Genomic DNA, 15795 nt, shown 5'->3' with positions numbered 1-15795 from the left:
GGTGTGGTACTGGTTTAACTCACCTACCATATCCATATGCTGTATATGTTTCCCCTCTCCTTGCTCCTTGGCCAGTGAGACTCCTGTTCGTCCGTGTCTAGGAGGAACAGGTCGTCTTACCCTCCTCCTAGTCCAGGGATTTCATGAGGGCTAGTAGGGACCCTAGGTTCCGGAGTATGAGCCCTCCTACCATCTGGGTTGGCTCATACGGTTAGGAGTCAGGGTCAGATTTAGGGACGAGCTAGGAGGTGACCTGCTCCCTGATCCTGTCGTCCTGGCCTAGCAGCTACCCTTATCCTATTGACATCGCACGGTTGAGGATTTTCCCCATCCTCAGCCATGACATATTTCCCCCGGTAGAGGAGGGGGAAAAAGCTTCGGCAAATAGGGGAGGGTCTGGAGGGAGTACAATGTTGCTGCACTGTTGTGTTTGGCACTTCTGGGGAGATATTCTGTACTGTGGTGTTTGTCCTGCACCAATGGGCAAGAATGTTGTGTTGCACTGTGGTATGTGTGCCTGGGCTGCATTTCAAGCCCACTCGGGCCCTAGATGTAATATGTGTACAGTGCCAACATCAGACATCCACATGGCCACCTCATCTGGACCAGCTGTTGAGCCAGCACTGCCCACCTCCTACACGGTCACAATAGTGAGACAGCTCTTCAGAATAGGCCAGTACGAGAACCTGATGGCCGGCCTCAGCAGGGAATTCATCTGTACCGTGTTACTACACCCGCAGAACCTGGTCAAGATCTGCTTTACAGGTACAACCACAGTGCTTATATGATCCATTACTGCCTCTATGTAATGTTTATGTACATATATAATGGGTATGCTGGGGGTTATAGTACCCCTAACAATTTAATTATACCAAATGTAGCTTTCAAATATGCTTTGTAGTGAAGTTCCTCACCATTTTCAAGATCTCTGCTCCTGTTAGTAAATTAAGGCAGAGACTTAGGGGCTTACCCCAAATCTGTGAGGTGAGGCTTTACTTCTTGTAAGAGAACATTACATGAAAACACTGATATCTTTATATTCTCATCTGGTTGGAGAAAGGCAGGGGCTTCTGTCACCCAAACCTCCCCAAGCCCCAAGACAGGACTGGACTGAAGATGTGGTGACCTGTCATTAGATGTAAATCTGATCTTCTGTTTAATTTGGCGGCCATTGCTGTTCCTACAGTAGATGATACTCATCTTTCCAAGGCTTCTGAAGGTAAACGCATTTAGTTATTCAGCAGTACCAGATGGGGTGGGTTGCATCAGTGCATGAAAACCTGGGGTGACAACCTTGCTGGGTGCTATAAAAGTGGTCACATTGATTGTCAGCCTGCTTTCCCTCCATTGTACTGTAGTCATACATTTTGTAGTGATATTACTATAAGAATCCCAGTAAAATGATGGAATAGAGCTTAAAGGGGTATTTCCATCATATACATTTATGGTGCGGGATCCCACCTCTGGCATGGACGAGCCGTGCCCCATGTTCACTGGATCATGGAGGTGGTACTCCCCATAACCTGGAATGGCCGCCTTTCCATTGCCAGCCTGCCTCTCCATTGTAGGCTGTGGGGAGCCTAGCCTCTGTGATCCATAACGTGGGCTGCTATATTCACTAGAGCGCAGCACCCCCTACATTGTGTATTCAGACCAAGCGCCATACATACAGGGTGAGCGTGCCTCTTACTGCGCTATTTTATGGGTCAAATCAGTTCCATTGATGTGAGTAGATGAATGGAAGATATAAGTCTATCATGTGCAACAAATCTGCCACATGTGAATATACCCCAGGAGAACATGATGCAGGTGTAGTCCTGGTCCAGTTTTCACCTACGGCCACAGGACAACAAGGTACAAGTGTTAACCACTGCACCGCCATACTTACACTGTTCAGAACATAATTGTTGTCTTGGGTTTGTTCCTTGTGAGACTCATTTCTTGCATCATTTCTTTCATGCAGATCCCTTAACCCTTTTTTACTTGTCTTGTTCCTCAGTACAATGCTGGTGTTAACCCTTCATGATGACAATAAAAGGACATGTTCCATGCTCTTACTACAATGCATGGGCAGGAAGAAATTCCTGCACAAGGTAATCAGTGTCTCTATAATGTCCTACAATCATCATAGATGTCAGGCTTTACCATCAGTAACCTTCATGTCTTATATCTGTAGGGTTTGTACCAGGCCTGCTGGGAACATCAGATGGAGCCCTGCAGTTCATGGCCTACAAGAAACTGAAATGGACTTTACAAGCATTTCCATCGACCCAGTGACACAAAACCGGTAATAACCTGCATTTCTTATTCAGATAGACCTCAATATCTATGTGTTAGGTCTGATGTACATAGAAGAGACATGATGGTAAGGGTCAGCCTACACGGTCAGCCTGATGTGCCAGAACCAGCAGAGAGGAATGGGTTTATGTGTCTTCTGTCTTATAGGAAAGAAGAGTTCCATGGAGTCTACTAGAGCAATGTCTTCAGCATTATCCCAGTGACCTCCGCCTGCGGAATCGCCTTAGTAGCTTCAATTCTACTTTCATTTTTTTGGAAGAGACCACAGTGCAGAAGTTCTGTAATAAAAGGAATAGAAAACCCTAGACAAGCCTGGTTCTGATAATCATTTATTACATGGGTGTTGATTTACACTAAAGGGGTTCTCTGAGCTTTTCTGAAAATCCAGCAGGTTTCTGACCTGTGCAGGCAAGATGGGTTCCTCAGTACTTACCTCTCTGTCGCACCGCTGACACCACCGTCTGTTAGACTCGCGTGACCACCTGGAGTTTTCGAGCAGAGTTTTCCTGAGTTTTCCTGTTCAACTGCATACTGTAATTGGGAGCACATTATGTGGCACTGATCTATGTGGACACTGATTAATGGGGGGCACTGTTATATTCAGGGGGGCCCATTGTGCTCAGTATGTGATGAGCTTGGTTCTGGTTCTGGATCTATGTCAGGGATCAGCAACCTTCTGCACTCCAGCTGCTGTGAAACTACAACTCCCAGCATGCAAACATGTTTGGCTGTTCTTCTAACTCAAACAGAAGTGAATGAAGCATTCTGGGAGTTGTAGTTTCTGAACAGCTGGAGTGCCAGAGATTGCTGACCCCTGATCTATGTGTTTAGCTGCATACTGTGAATGGGGGCTCATTATGTGGCACTTATTTATATGGGCCCCATGTGTGACACTGATTTATGGGGGGCCCAGTGTGTGATGAGCTTGGTTCTGGTGCTATATTTACGTGACTTGAATTCAATATTGTATTGGTGCAAAGAACACTAATCCTTTGTATTTTGGAGGTAAAAAAGGCACCCCCCACGTAAAGTAGGGAATCTGCTTTAACCCCTTAAGGACTCGGCCCTATTTCACCTTACAGACTTAGCCATTTTTTGCAAATCTGACCAGTGTCACTTTAAGTGCTGATAACTTTAAAACGCTTTGACTTATCCAGGCCATTCTGAGATTGTTTTTTTCGTCACATATTGTACTTCATGACACTAGTAAAATGAATTTAAAAAAAATCTTTTTTATTTATAAAAAAAATATCAAATTTACCAAAAGTTTAAATTTCTCTACTTCTATAATACATAGTATTACCTCCAAAAAATAGTTATTACTTTACATTCCCCATATGTCTACTTCATGTTTGGATCATTTTGGGAATGATATTTTATTTTTTGGGGATGTTACAAGGCTTAGAAGTTTAGAAGAAAATCTTGAAATTTTCAAAAACCCAATTTTTAGGGACCAGTTCAGGTCTGAAGTCACTTTGCGAAGTTTACATAATAGAAACCACCCAAAAATGACCCCATTCTATAAACTACCCCCCTCAAGGTATTTAAAACTGATTTTACAAACTTTGTTAACCCTTTAGGTGTTCCACAAGAATTAATGGAAAATAGAGATACAATTTCAAAATTTCACTTTTTTGGCAGATTTTCCATTTTAATAATTTTTTCTCCAGTTACAAAGCAAGGGTTAACAGCCAAATCAAACTCAATATTTATGGCCCTACTTCTGTAGTTTACAGAAACACCCCATATGTGGTCGTAAAGTACTGTACGGGCACACGGCAGGGCGCAGAAGGAAAGTAATGCCATATGGTTTTTGGAAGGCAGAGTTTGCTGGACTGTTTTTTTTACACAATGTCACATTTGAAGCCCCCCTGATGCACCCCTAGAGTAGAAACTCCATAAAAGTGACCCCATCTAAGAAACTACACCCCTCAAGGTTTTCAAAACAGATTTTACAAACGTCGTTAACCCTTTAGGTGTTTTACAAGAGGTTTTGGCAAATGAAGATGAATTTCAGAATTTCAATTTTTTGGCAAATTTTCAATTTTTATTCATTTTTCCCAGTAACAAAGCAAGGGTTAACAGCCAAATAAAACTCAATATTTATGGCCCTGATTCTGTAGTTTACAGAAACACCCCATATGTGGTCGTAAACAGCTGTACCGGCACACGGCAGGGCGCAGAAGGAAAGGAATGCCATACGGTTTTTGGAAGGCAGATTTTGCTGGACTGTTTTTTTTTTTTTACACCATTTCCCATTTGAAGCCCCCCTGATGCACCCCTAGAGTAGAAACTGCAAAAATTTTAGAAACTACAGCATAGTGTGGCAGTATTGTTGGTACTAATTTAGGGTACATATGATTTTTGGTTGCCCTATATTACACTTTGGTTGCCCTATATTGTGAGGCAAGATAATAAGAAAAAGCTGTTTTGGCACCGTTTTTTTTTTTTGCTATTTAAAACATTCATCTGACAGGTTAGATCATGTGATAGTTTTATAGATCAGGTTGTCACGGATGCGGTGATACCTAATATGTATACTTTTTTTTATTTATGTAAGTTTTACACCATGATTTCTTTTTTGAAGCAAAAAAAAATCATGTTTTAGTGTTTCCATAGTCTGAGAGCCATAATTTTTTCAGTTTTTGGGCGATTACCTTGGGTAAGGTATGATTTTTGCGGGATGAGATGACGGTTTTATTGGCACTATTTTGGGGTGCATGTGACTTTTTGATCGCTTCCTCTTACATATTTTGTGATGTAAGGTGACAAAAAATGGTTTATTTAGCACAGTTTTTATTTTTTATTTTTTACGGTGTTCATCTGATGGGGTTAGGTCATGTGATATTTTTAAAGGGCCGATCGATATGGACACGGCGATACCTAATATGTATACTGTTTTTTTTATTTATGTAAGTTTTACACAATAATATCATTTTTGAAACAAAAAAAATCATGTTTTAGTGTCTCCATATTCTGAGAGCCAAAGTTTTTTTCAGTTTTTGGGCGATTATCTTAGGTAGGGTCTCATTTTTTGCAGGATGAGATGACGGTTTGATTGGCACTATTTTGGGGTGCATATGACTTTTTGATTGCTTGCTATTACACTTTTTGTGATGTAAGGTGACAAAAAATGTTTATTTAGCACAGTTTTTATTTTTTATTTTTTCACTGAGGGGTTTTTCATCTGAGGGGTTAGGTCATGTGATATGTTTATAGAGCCGGTTGATACGGACGTAGCGATACCTAATATGTATACTCCCCCCCCCCCTATTTTTTACTATTTATTTTTTTAACTTTATTTGGGGAAAATTGCGTTTTTGTTTATTTTTACTTGAAACTTTTTATTTTTGGGGGGGAAAACGTAATTTTTTCAACTTTTTTTTACTTTCTTTTTTGTCCCACTTTGGGACTTGAACTTTTGGGGGGTCTAATCCTTTACAATGCATTCCAATAGTTCTGTATTGGAATACATTAGCTGTGTAAGTAATACTGTGTGTATTACTCATACAGCTTCCGGCCTGTGAGATCCAGGGGGCTGGATCTCACAGGCTCGTCACCGGAAGGCAGCGCCATGCCTTCGTTAGACATTGCGTTGCCTTCCATGCCATCAGGTCCCCCCCACAGCCGCATGGGGACCCGATGGTATCGCCCGCCGCCGCAACCGCAGGTAAAAGCCGCAAACCACAGGTCTGAATTGACCTACGGTTTGCGGCGATTGCCGATATGGGGGGGTCACATGGCCCCCCCGGCCTTGTGACAGGATGCCCGCTGAATGATTTCAGCGGGCATCCTGTTCCTATTAACCCCTGCTGTGCCGCAATCTACTTTTAAACTTAGGACGTACCGGTACGTCCTGAGTCCTTAAAGGGAACCTGTCACCGGGATTTTGTGTATAGAGCTGAGGACATGGGTTGCTAGATGGCCGCTAGCACATCCGCAATACCCAGTCCCCATAGCTCTGTGTGCTTTTATTTAGTAAAAAAAAAACGATTTGATACATATGCAAATTAACCTCAGATGAGTCCTGTCTCTGACTCATCTCACATACAGGACTCATCTCAGGTTAATTTGCATATGTATCAAATCGTTTTTTTTAACTAAATAAAAGCACACAGAGCTATGGGGACTGGGTATTGCGGATGTGCTAGCGGCCATCTAGCAACCTATGTCCTCAGCTCTATACACAAAATCCCGGTGACAGGTTCCCTTTAAGGACTCGGCAAACATTGTGTACCGGTACGTCCTAAGTCCCTAAGGGGTTAAAAAAAATTGAATGTCTCTCCTCCTGTATCCAAAGAATTCTTCTCACAGACAATATCATCACTTCAACTAGACTGTAAAAACTGTATAAAACACTGGAGCTTCTCCTGCAAAGGTAGAATTATTCACTCATATGGGACTCTCTCATACTACAAGGTTAATGAGGGTAAATCTCAGGCCCTTCCCTTATGGCTTTCGAGCAGATCCTAAACTATTTCCCTTAGATTGGCAGGAGTCTGAAGTGCAATACTTGGGATTTAAAGTAACCGCTACTCCCCAGAGTTTATATAAAGCTAATTTCCTTCCTCTCCTTCGGTCACTGCAAGCAGAGCTAGACAATATGGCTAAGACTGAAATGTCATGGATGGGACGCATTGCTGCTTTCCAACGCTCCCGAAGCTGTTGTACTTATTTAGGACAATACCCATACCGATCCCTTCTTCCTTTTTTAACGCAACCAATAGGATGTTAAACAAATTTGTCTGAAACAAAGGCAGACTACGGATAGCTAAAAGCATTATGTGTAAATATAAAAGGAATGGTGGTCTGAGTCTACCCAAAATTTTTGATGACTATTTAGCCTCAAGAATAAACCAACTGAGGGACTGGTGGGTGATACGGGCAAACAATGGGTACACATTGAGCAGTCACAAGCCCCAGTGCGGAACCTGCAGGCACTCCTCATGGCCTCTATGCACCACAGGTTTATCTAGTCTCTTCCCCCCTACTTCATATTCACCTCTGTGGTCCTATGGAAGACCTATCATGAAAGAGGTAACGGCACAACGGTTTCTATGGCCCACCTAACACCGATTGAATCCCGACAATGCATTCTTCTGGACTTGTCTTTGAAGTCCTGGAGGGACAGAGGAATCAGTAAGGCCTCTTTCACACTTGCGTTGTCCGGATCCGGCGTGTACTCCACTTGCCGGAATTACACGCCGGATCCGGAAAAAACGCAAGTGTACTGAAAGCATTTGAAGACGGATCCGTCTTCAAAATGCGTTCAGTGTTACTTTGGCAGCCAGGACGCTATTAAAGTCCTTGTTGCCATAGTAGTAGTGGGGAGCGGGGGAGCAGTATACTTACCGTCCGTGCGGCTCTCCAGAATGACGTCAGAGCGCCCTATGCGCATGGATGACGTGCCATGTGATCACGTCATCCATGCGCGTGGGGCGCCCTGACGTCACTCTGGAGCGCCCCGGGAGCCGCAAGGACGGTAAGTATACTGCTCCCCCGCTCCCCACTACACTTTACCACCATGGCTGCCAGGACTTTAGCGTCCCGGCAGCCATGGTAACCATTCAGAAAAAGCTAAACGTCGGATCCAGCAATGCGCCGAAACGACATTTAGCTTAAGGCCGAATCCAGATTAATGCCTTTCAATGGGCATTCATTCCGGATCCGGCCTTGTGGCAAGTCTTCAGGATTTTTGGCCGGAGCAAAAAGCGCAGCATGCTGCGGTATTTTCTCCGGCCAAAAAACGTTCCGGTCCGGAACTGAAGACATCCTGATGCATCCTGAACGGATTTCTCTCCATTCAGAATGCATTAGGATAAAACTGATCAGGATTCTTCCGGCATAGAGCCCCGACGACGGAACTCAGTGCCGGAAGAAAAGAACGCAAGTGTGAAAGAGCCCTAAAGTGGGTGACTTGCTAACTCACTCCTCCTTACAGTCCTTTGAAGAAATACAAAGGACATATCATATTCCACACCAAGAATTCTACAAATACCAAAGAATTAGGCATCTTTTGACAGATAACCCCTCGTTCAAAACTAAGGGGAACCCCCAACTTCTAACACAATGGTCCCTGACAGGTGCTGTTCAATCAGGGATCAAACCAATCTACTCATATTTGGACGATAAAGAGTCCTTTACCAAAACGGCCCCTTTCTTAGCGTGGGAAGCAGACCTGAAGCAGAATTTCTCCCCAGCTCAATGGTCCACGGCAATCAGATTTGCAGTATCCAACCTTAAATGCACATCACACTTTGGATCTTACATGAAAACCGTGCTCACCCCAATGAGACTTAGTGCAATATTTCCAGGTTCGTCTTGTATTTGCTGTAGGGGATGTGGTGGCAAAGGGTCGCTTGATCATATACTATGGGAATGTTCTCAGATATCTGCATTGTGGTTCCAGGTGTTTAATGCTGTTTCTGATGCGGCTGGATGTCAGCCCCAGACCCTGCCCTGGCTCTATTGCTGATTGATCTCACAAAAACACCATACAGATTTAGGACAATCGCCATGTACCTATTCCTCGCCACCAAGCTTCCAATCACGACAAGTGGAAAAGCACAACTACCCCTGATTATCAGGAGATAGTGAGAGCTGCAGAAGTAACCAGATTGTACGAAAAAATGTTAGCTCACAAAAATGTTACAATCAGTAAGTATGAAAGGGATTGGTCATCCTGGAGCTGTCTGTACCCAACATCAACCACGGCGTCAGGCTCTGAAGGCAGGGATCCTCGGGAGGTGGTGAGGGACATGACAGAGCCAACGGACTCTATAATCACAGTTTAGGGTTATTATACATCTCGCAGATCATTAAGGATTTGTTGATGGCACTGCTCTATATGTTCTTGTTTCCTCCTGTTTATTTCTTTTTGTTTATTATGCTGAAAAAAAAATAAAGAAGAATATTGCTCAGATGTAATCCCCTCAATTCGGGACTCGGATGATACCATAGGCTTATTGTACATGTCCATGTGACAGAGCATATAATCTAATAAAAAAACTATTGATCATAAAAAAAAAGAATCAGCCTGGGATTTAAGGTGAAAAGTGGCTCGGTACTGAAGGGGTTAAAGGGGTTGTCCGTTTTCAGAGCTGAACCCGGACATAAGCTCCCCTTCACACATTTAGCCTGTATCAGTGGAGCATCGGAGCATTTCTAAAATTGTCCGGGTTCAGCTCTGAACCCATGGAAACATCTTTAACTGATTGGAGCTAAACTGCGATGCCACACACAACCTATGGACTGGTGAGGTACTGTTTTTATGGGGGGAAAAAGGGAAAAAATATGGTTTCCTAATACTATAAGTGTTCATGTACTAAAGCTCTTCAGCAATCAGGTCCTTCCAGAAAAGGGCTCCACAAATTTATTCTCCTAAGGTGACAAACAGAAAAACACCAATACAATCCATGCACTGCACTAGTCGTATATACCCTATACACTTCATGCAGTAATTGTATACACTGTATAGGCTGCGGCTCTGCACAGATATCTGTAAAGTGCACGTGTGGCGTCCACAACTAATATTTTGATTCAACCTCCATCATCTACTTTCTATGACACATATTATTATATAGGCTATACAATTCGGACCTCTTAACCCTTTCTCTACCAGCACCGTACATGTACGGCGCTGGAGCAATGTGTAAACATGGCGCCTGCTCGCATGTGCAGCGGGCGCCATGGCCGGCAGATCTCTGCTGTTTCAAACAGCAGAGACCTGCGGCTAATTACCGTGATCGGCAATAAGTAATTAAATGCTTTAGATGCCGTGACCAAGTGAGATCACGGCATCTAAATGAGCAAAAATGTGGCCAAATGGGCCATCGGTACTTGTGCTGAACACTTTCAACCTCGCTGATGAGGCTGAAAGTGTTCATGCTGCAATTCTTATTTTGGCCACTAGATGACAGGCCAGGATAAGAAATGAGCAAAATCGAGTTTAAATGGCATTTTAAAAATCCCTGATAGACCAAAATTAAAAAAACATAATTTATAGGCTCATATATAAGCCACAAAATCATCACAAAGTTTTTAAAAAATAAAAAAGTTTAAATCACCCCCCTTTCCTTATAATTAAAAAATATAAAAAATAAATACCTAAATGACAATAAATATAAACAACATGGGTATCACCGCGACTGAAAACGACCATACTATTAAAATCGAAAAAAATTTCAATACAGCGAATGGCATGATGGAAAAAGGGTCAAAATGGCCGATTTGCCATTTTTTCATTGCTTCTCTTACCCCAAAATTTTTTATAAAAATACGATCAAAAAGTCATGCACACTCTAAAATGGTATCAATAAAAACTACAGATTGTTCAGTTAAAAAAAACATAAGTATAAAAAAGTTATGAGGGTCAGAATATGGTGATGTAAAAAAATAATAATTATGTATCAAAGTTTAAATTTATCTTTACACTATTTAGGCATAAAGAACCTATATATATGCGGTATCGTTGTAATCATACTGACCCAGAGAATGAAGGGTCAGTTTTGCCATAAACAAAACGCTGTAGGAACAAATCCCATAAAACTGTGGAGGAATTGCGTTTTTTTTCCAATTCAGCCCCCATACAGCTATGTGAAAAATAAAAAGGTGGTCCCTAGGGGGAGAAGGTGCAGAATCCACCCCCCCCCCCCCCCCCCAGAGAGTACTGTAAGAAGACAAAAGTGAAAAAAAGGGGCAGTGATGTGTTAAAACCTAGAGTTTATTAGGACAATTAATATCCCTAAATGGGAAGAGGAAGCCCCTACCAGACAAACTGTACAAACATCGGCAAGGGACCTAAGTTGATAGGTCACCTTCAGGTCAAGTCCACTTGTACGCTTCAGGTGGTGCGGAAGTGTGACTGACCAAAAAACATACACTGTGTTGAGACCACGGCGGTGTGCCAAAGGTCTAGTATTATGCCAATAGGCGAAAGTAAAAGGGTAGATCTTACCGATGATGGACGCCAGGACCGTGTAGTCCAATGCACAAGGGGAGGAGATTCTCGAACTTGAATACGTCCTCCAATAGGTTGTACCTTGGTGCCTGAGGGCCACAGGGAAAAGTCTGTCCCTGTTGATGCCCTACTTGGCCTATTGTACCCTAAGGTAACCCCCTAACAAGGGGTCCTATCCCCGCAAGGGGTGGCCCCGTCCAGAACCTGACCCCAAATAACAAACCCTAGATGACCCTGTAAGGACAGGGGAAGTGGCACTGTTAGGGGCTTGAACTACCAGGGTGTAAGGAACTAATAATGGTAGATATATTCAGAGTCCCTACGCGTTTCGTTTTGGGAATATGTCACGCTTTAAGGAAAAAAGGTACCTCTACTTCTAAAGGACCCCCTAACTCATCAGGGGACAGGGGTCACGAGTAAAGGAGAAGCCCCCACTCCTAGGCCAGCTGGGTGATTATGACAGATGGAGGGAGGGGGAAAAAAAAGAGGGGTAAAGGTTGCGCAGACTTAAATGGACATGTGTAGTCCAAAACAGCCCGGATACCTGTAAATGGAGAACAACAAAGGGAATCCATTCAGGTTCAGGACATGCTGCAACTCTTACTGATGGCATATTGAGTTGGTTTACTCACTGTGTGTCACATGGAACGCGTGTGGCCTTTACCATGGAAAGCGGTAGGGCAGTCTGGTGTACCGCCTGTCTGCCGGCGTCTGACAGCTCGACTGTGCGCGCTGTTTATTTTAAAGGGACGGAGAGGGCTGGCAGTGGCCGCCACCCACGTGATTGCGTGTATGTCATCTGACGCGGCGGGCAACATCCCTCCTTGTGCAGCCCATACACCGCGCGGATTCAGTGACGTCACGGCGCACTCGTGAATGTCGTAACATGAGGTCAAGGCGGAGCGCGGTGTCGGCTGTCCAATGAAGGTAACGGGAGTGGGAGGAGTCGTTGGTAAAGCAAAACAGCTCCTACTACTAACATCACCTCCAGCATGGGACCTCAGAGGGGACATTTATGGCAGGCAACCCCCTGAATCTAGATAGGGTATCGTAACTTTTGTAACCAATGATAATGCTCGCCGCTCAAACAGTGTGGTCATTACTTTGAATGACACATGCTGGTCACAATTCGAGCGGAGACAAAAGACAGCCACCAGATACAAGTGCAAGGGTTAACACTAGCTGGTGCCAGATTAGGAGAGGAAACAGAGGACAGCCAACAAATTGAAGTGCCCTGGATAGCACCTCCTAGTCACACATCACAAGGAGACAGAGAAGAGACCACCGATGGAAGGGGTGAAACATCCCAGTCACCCCCTCCAATATATGTATGACGGGAATGCAATATGAGTCACAAGAAGCAACCAAACTGTAGCTGGTCATTCAAGCCATGGGGATTGGTGGTTTTCAACTTGAATATCCACCAGCACTACCTCTGGAGGATCCTTTTATCCCAATCCCCCCTCGTAGTGGCTTCCTGATCACTTCTAAGCCTACAAATTTGACCCCTGACACCCGCCCATCGTGGGCCGAATGGACGTGTCTCGCTACCGGGGTATCTCTGTTATTACGGATGTTGCCCATATGCTCGCCTATACATCCCCTACGAGTCTTGCCCACATACCTGATGCCACACTCGCAGGTAAGGAGGTAAACCACTCCTGCCGTGCGACAGTTGATAAAATCACGTATCTGGTGGGCAGAGCCCGTAGAGTCAAGTGTCAATGATTTACTCTGGGTAACATACTTGCAGAAGCTACAACGGCCGCACTTGAAACATCCGTATATTGGTTTGTCAAGCCACATCCTCCTTTTGGGGGGATTATAGTGGCTATGGACAAATTGATCTCTGAGGTTAGTCCCTCTCCTAAAAGTCACTGATGGATGAGGGCTGACCACATCTGCCAGATCCGGATCCATCAAGAGTGTATCCCAATTGTGTGCTAGGATCTCTTTAATTTGCCTGGCCGCAGAGTCGAATGTACCAATAATTCGTAACTTCTTTTGTTCCGGATGGGGCCCCATGTTAGGAGGTTACCTTAGGGTACAATAGGCCAAGTAGGGCATCAACAGGGACAGACTTTTCCCTGTGGCCCTCAGGCACCAAGGTACAACCTATTGGAGGACGTATTCAAGTTCGAGAATCTCCTCCCCTTGTGCATTGGACTACACGGTCCTGGCGTCCATCACCGGTAAGATCTACCCTTTTACTTTCGCCTATTGGCATAATACTAGACCTTTGGCACACTGCCGTGGTCTCAACACAGTGTATGTTTTTTGGTCAGTCACACTTTCGCACCACCTGAAGCGTACAAGTGGACTTGACCTGAAGGTGACCTATCAACTTAGGTCCCTTGCCGATGTTTGCACAGTTTGTCTGGTAGGGGCTTCCTCTTCCCATTTAGGGATATTATTTGTCCTAATAAACTCTAGGTTTTAACACATCACTGCCCCTTTTTTTCATCCATACAGCTATGTGACCAGAAATATAAAAAAGTTATGATTCAAGGAAAATAGGGAAGACAAATGAAAACCCAAAAATGAAAAAAACCTCTGGTATCTTAAGGGTTAAAAGAACTTACCAACAATGTCCTCCAGTTCTTTATTATTCAATGCAATATAACTGGAGGTGACTAGACGGGTGGCGGGAAAAATCCATTCGCTTCAATCAGGTCCTTCTAGAAAAGGGCTCCACTAATAGATTCTCCTAAAGAGACAAGTTTTAAGGCCGATTCATTGGCCTGTATTTGTGGGAGGGGCTCTGCCATGCTTTTTAGGTTCCACTCCCCCTCCCCTACATCCTACGTCTGCTCAACACAGATCGTGGCCATATCCGTGTGCATCTGGTCAGTTGCCTTACTGCTCCTTATTTGCACCGTGCGCTGTGCCCACCGTTTCTACGTCCAAACTCATTCGCCCGCCTTCCCAGGTAAGTTGCCGCCTCAGTCAGCGGCCCCTTGCTTAAAGTCCGGTCGGCAGCGCCGGCTCCCCAGGTAAGGGGAAGTCACGCTGCACCGGAGCGAACTGCCTGGATGCATCGGCTCCCACGCGGCAGTATAGGCAGGGTGCAGGGGTTAGCGTGGTCCCGAAACCGTTCGCAAATGTCTGGCACGGGCCGCCGTGCCATTAATGAGGCAGGTTATTTGGTTATATTTGCTCTACTTACCTCTGTGTCCTCTCCGTCTGGTGTCCTCTCCTGCTGCTGCCGGCTGCTTGCTTCACTTCACTCGGCGTCCCAGGCTCCTTCCTGTCTGGCTCCATTCGCCCCCGGTGGCCGCATGTGAGAATGCAGGACGGGGAGCTCACTACACAGTGTGTAGCAGGTTTTCAGTATGAGCACCCTCTGGTGGTCACTCCTGCTACTGCAGTTGAGAAAGAAAAAAAAAAAAAAAAGAGAAAACACACATTTACTTACCTATGCCATTGTTTTACTTAGGCAGGGAAAAAAAAAAAAAAGGGAAAGAAGGTTGTATTAACACGATGGGGTATATATATATATACATATAGGTATATATATATATATATATATATATATATGCGTGTGTTTAAAAAAAAAAAAAAAAGGGAAAGAAATGCCCTGCACATTTTTCAGGTCATGTTCCGTCACCTCAAGTACGCATTCACTACGTCAGTTCATTTTCAAACCTCTGTAGTTTACGCATCATACGCATATTTGTTCGTCAATCTCGTCCACATCTCCAGTCGTGTATAGCCGTTCCTTGTCTGTTTTATGTTTTCTCCATTTCTCTCCAGGAACGTTACTTCTTTTCAGGTCTACCATCGTTTCTCAGTGACCCAGTATCATATCCAACAGGTAGTATAGGGAACGTTTCAGTACTAGTTCACCTTCTCATTTTGTTGTCTAAAAAATCTCACGGTTTTATTTAGATATTCTCCTCATTCCCGCTATTTGCTTCTTCCGTGCTGTGGGTAAGTCAGCTCAGTTGTCGGTGGCGGTAATCATTGATCACGAGGTGACGTCGTCCACGATGGCATGCGCACGCACACCACATCGTTCGGTGGTAGGGTTGTCACTGGTGTCCAGTCTCGGGTCCCGTGCTTGTGCCTCATTCTCACATACTGTATCTACAGGATCATGTCTCATGCCTCTGACATCATGGAGGCCTCGGTCAACGAAAATACCGCCAGGTTGTCCGAAGCAGGTAGCATCCAGTCACTACGGAGTTGGACCGTACCAAGGTTGATGGCAGAGCTGTCCAAGAGGGGTATCCCGTTTACAGCATTAGCCAGAAAAGCGGAATTATACCGCCTACTCATGTCTTCTGCGAGCCCTCAACGTCAGGAGGAAGTCTCGATGGCCACAGTCCAGACCTCGCTCGCTCAGATTCACCTCATGCTAAATAATCTTACGTCATCTGTCACGGACATCCAATCCAGACTGCACACAGTCGAGTCCCGGGGTGCCGTTCTCACTCCTCCGGGTCCAGAGCTGGCCATCCCGTCCACATCCGCTGCGGGGTGCACCGGTACGACAATCTCTGTTCCTAATATCACCCCCGCTCATTTCATACCAGCCA

At 44.6% G+C, this 15795-nt stretch overlaps 1 long non-coding RNA gene across 1 annotated transcript; it reads left to right on the top strand.

Moving 5' to 3' along the window:
• The first annotated feature begins 1950 nt into the window (after positions 1-1950).
• On the top strand, positions 1951-2549 carry LOC122927161. The gene is made up of 3 exons (XR_006387763.1): positions 1951-2093; positions 2177-2287; positions 2446-2549. It is a non-coding gene; the product is annotated as an uncharacterized LOC122927161 (long non-coding RNA).
• The last annotated feature ends 13246 nt before the right edge of the window (positions 2550-15795 follow it).

Source organism: Bufo gargarizans, chromosome 2, assembly GCF_014858855.1.
Source record: "Bufo gargarizans isolate SCDJY-AF-19 chromosome 2, ASM1485885v1, whole genome shotgun sequence".
NCBI classification, from domain to species: domain Eukaryota; kingdom Metazoa; phylum Chordata; class Amphibia; order Anura; family Bufonidae; genus Bufo; species Bufo gargarizans.
Note: the sequence above shows the minus strand (reverse complement) of the source record. Positions and strands in the feature narration are given on the sequence as shown.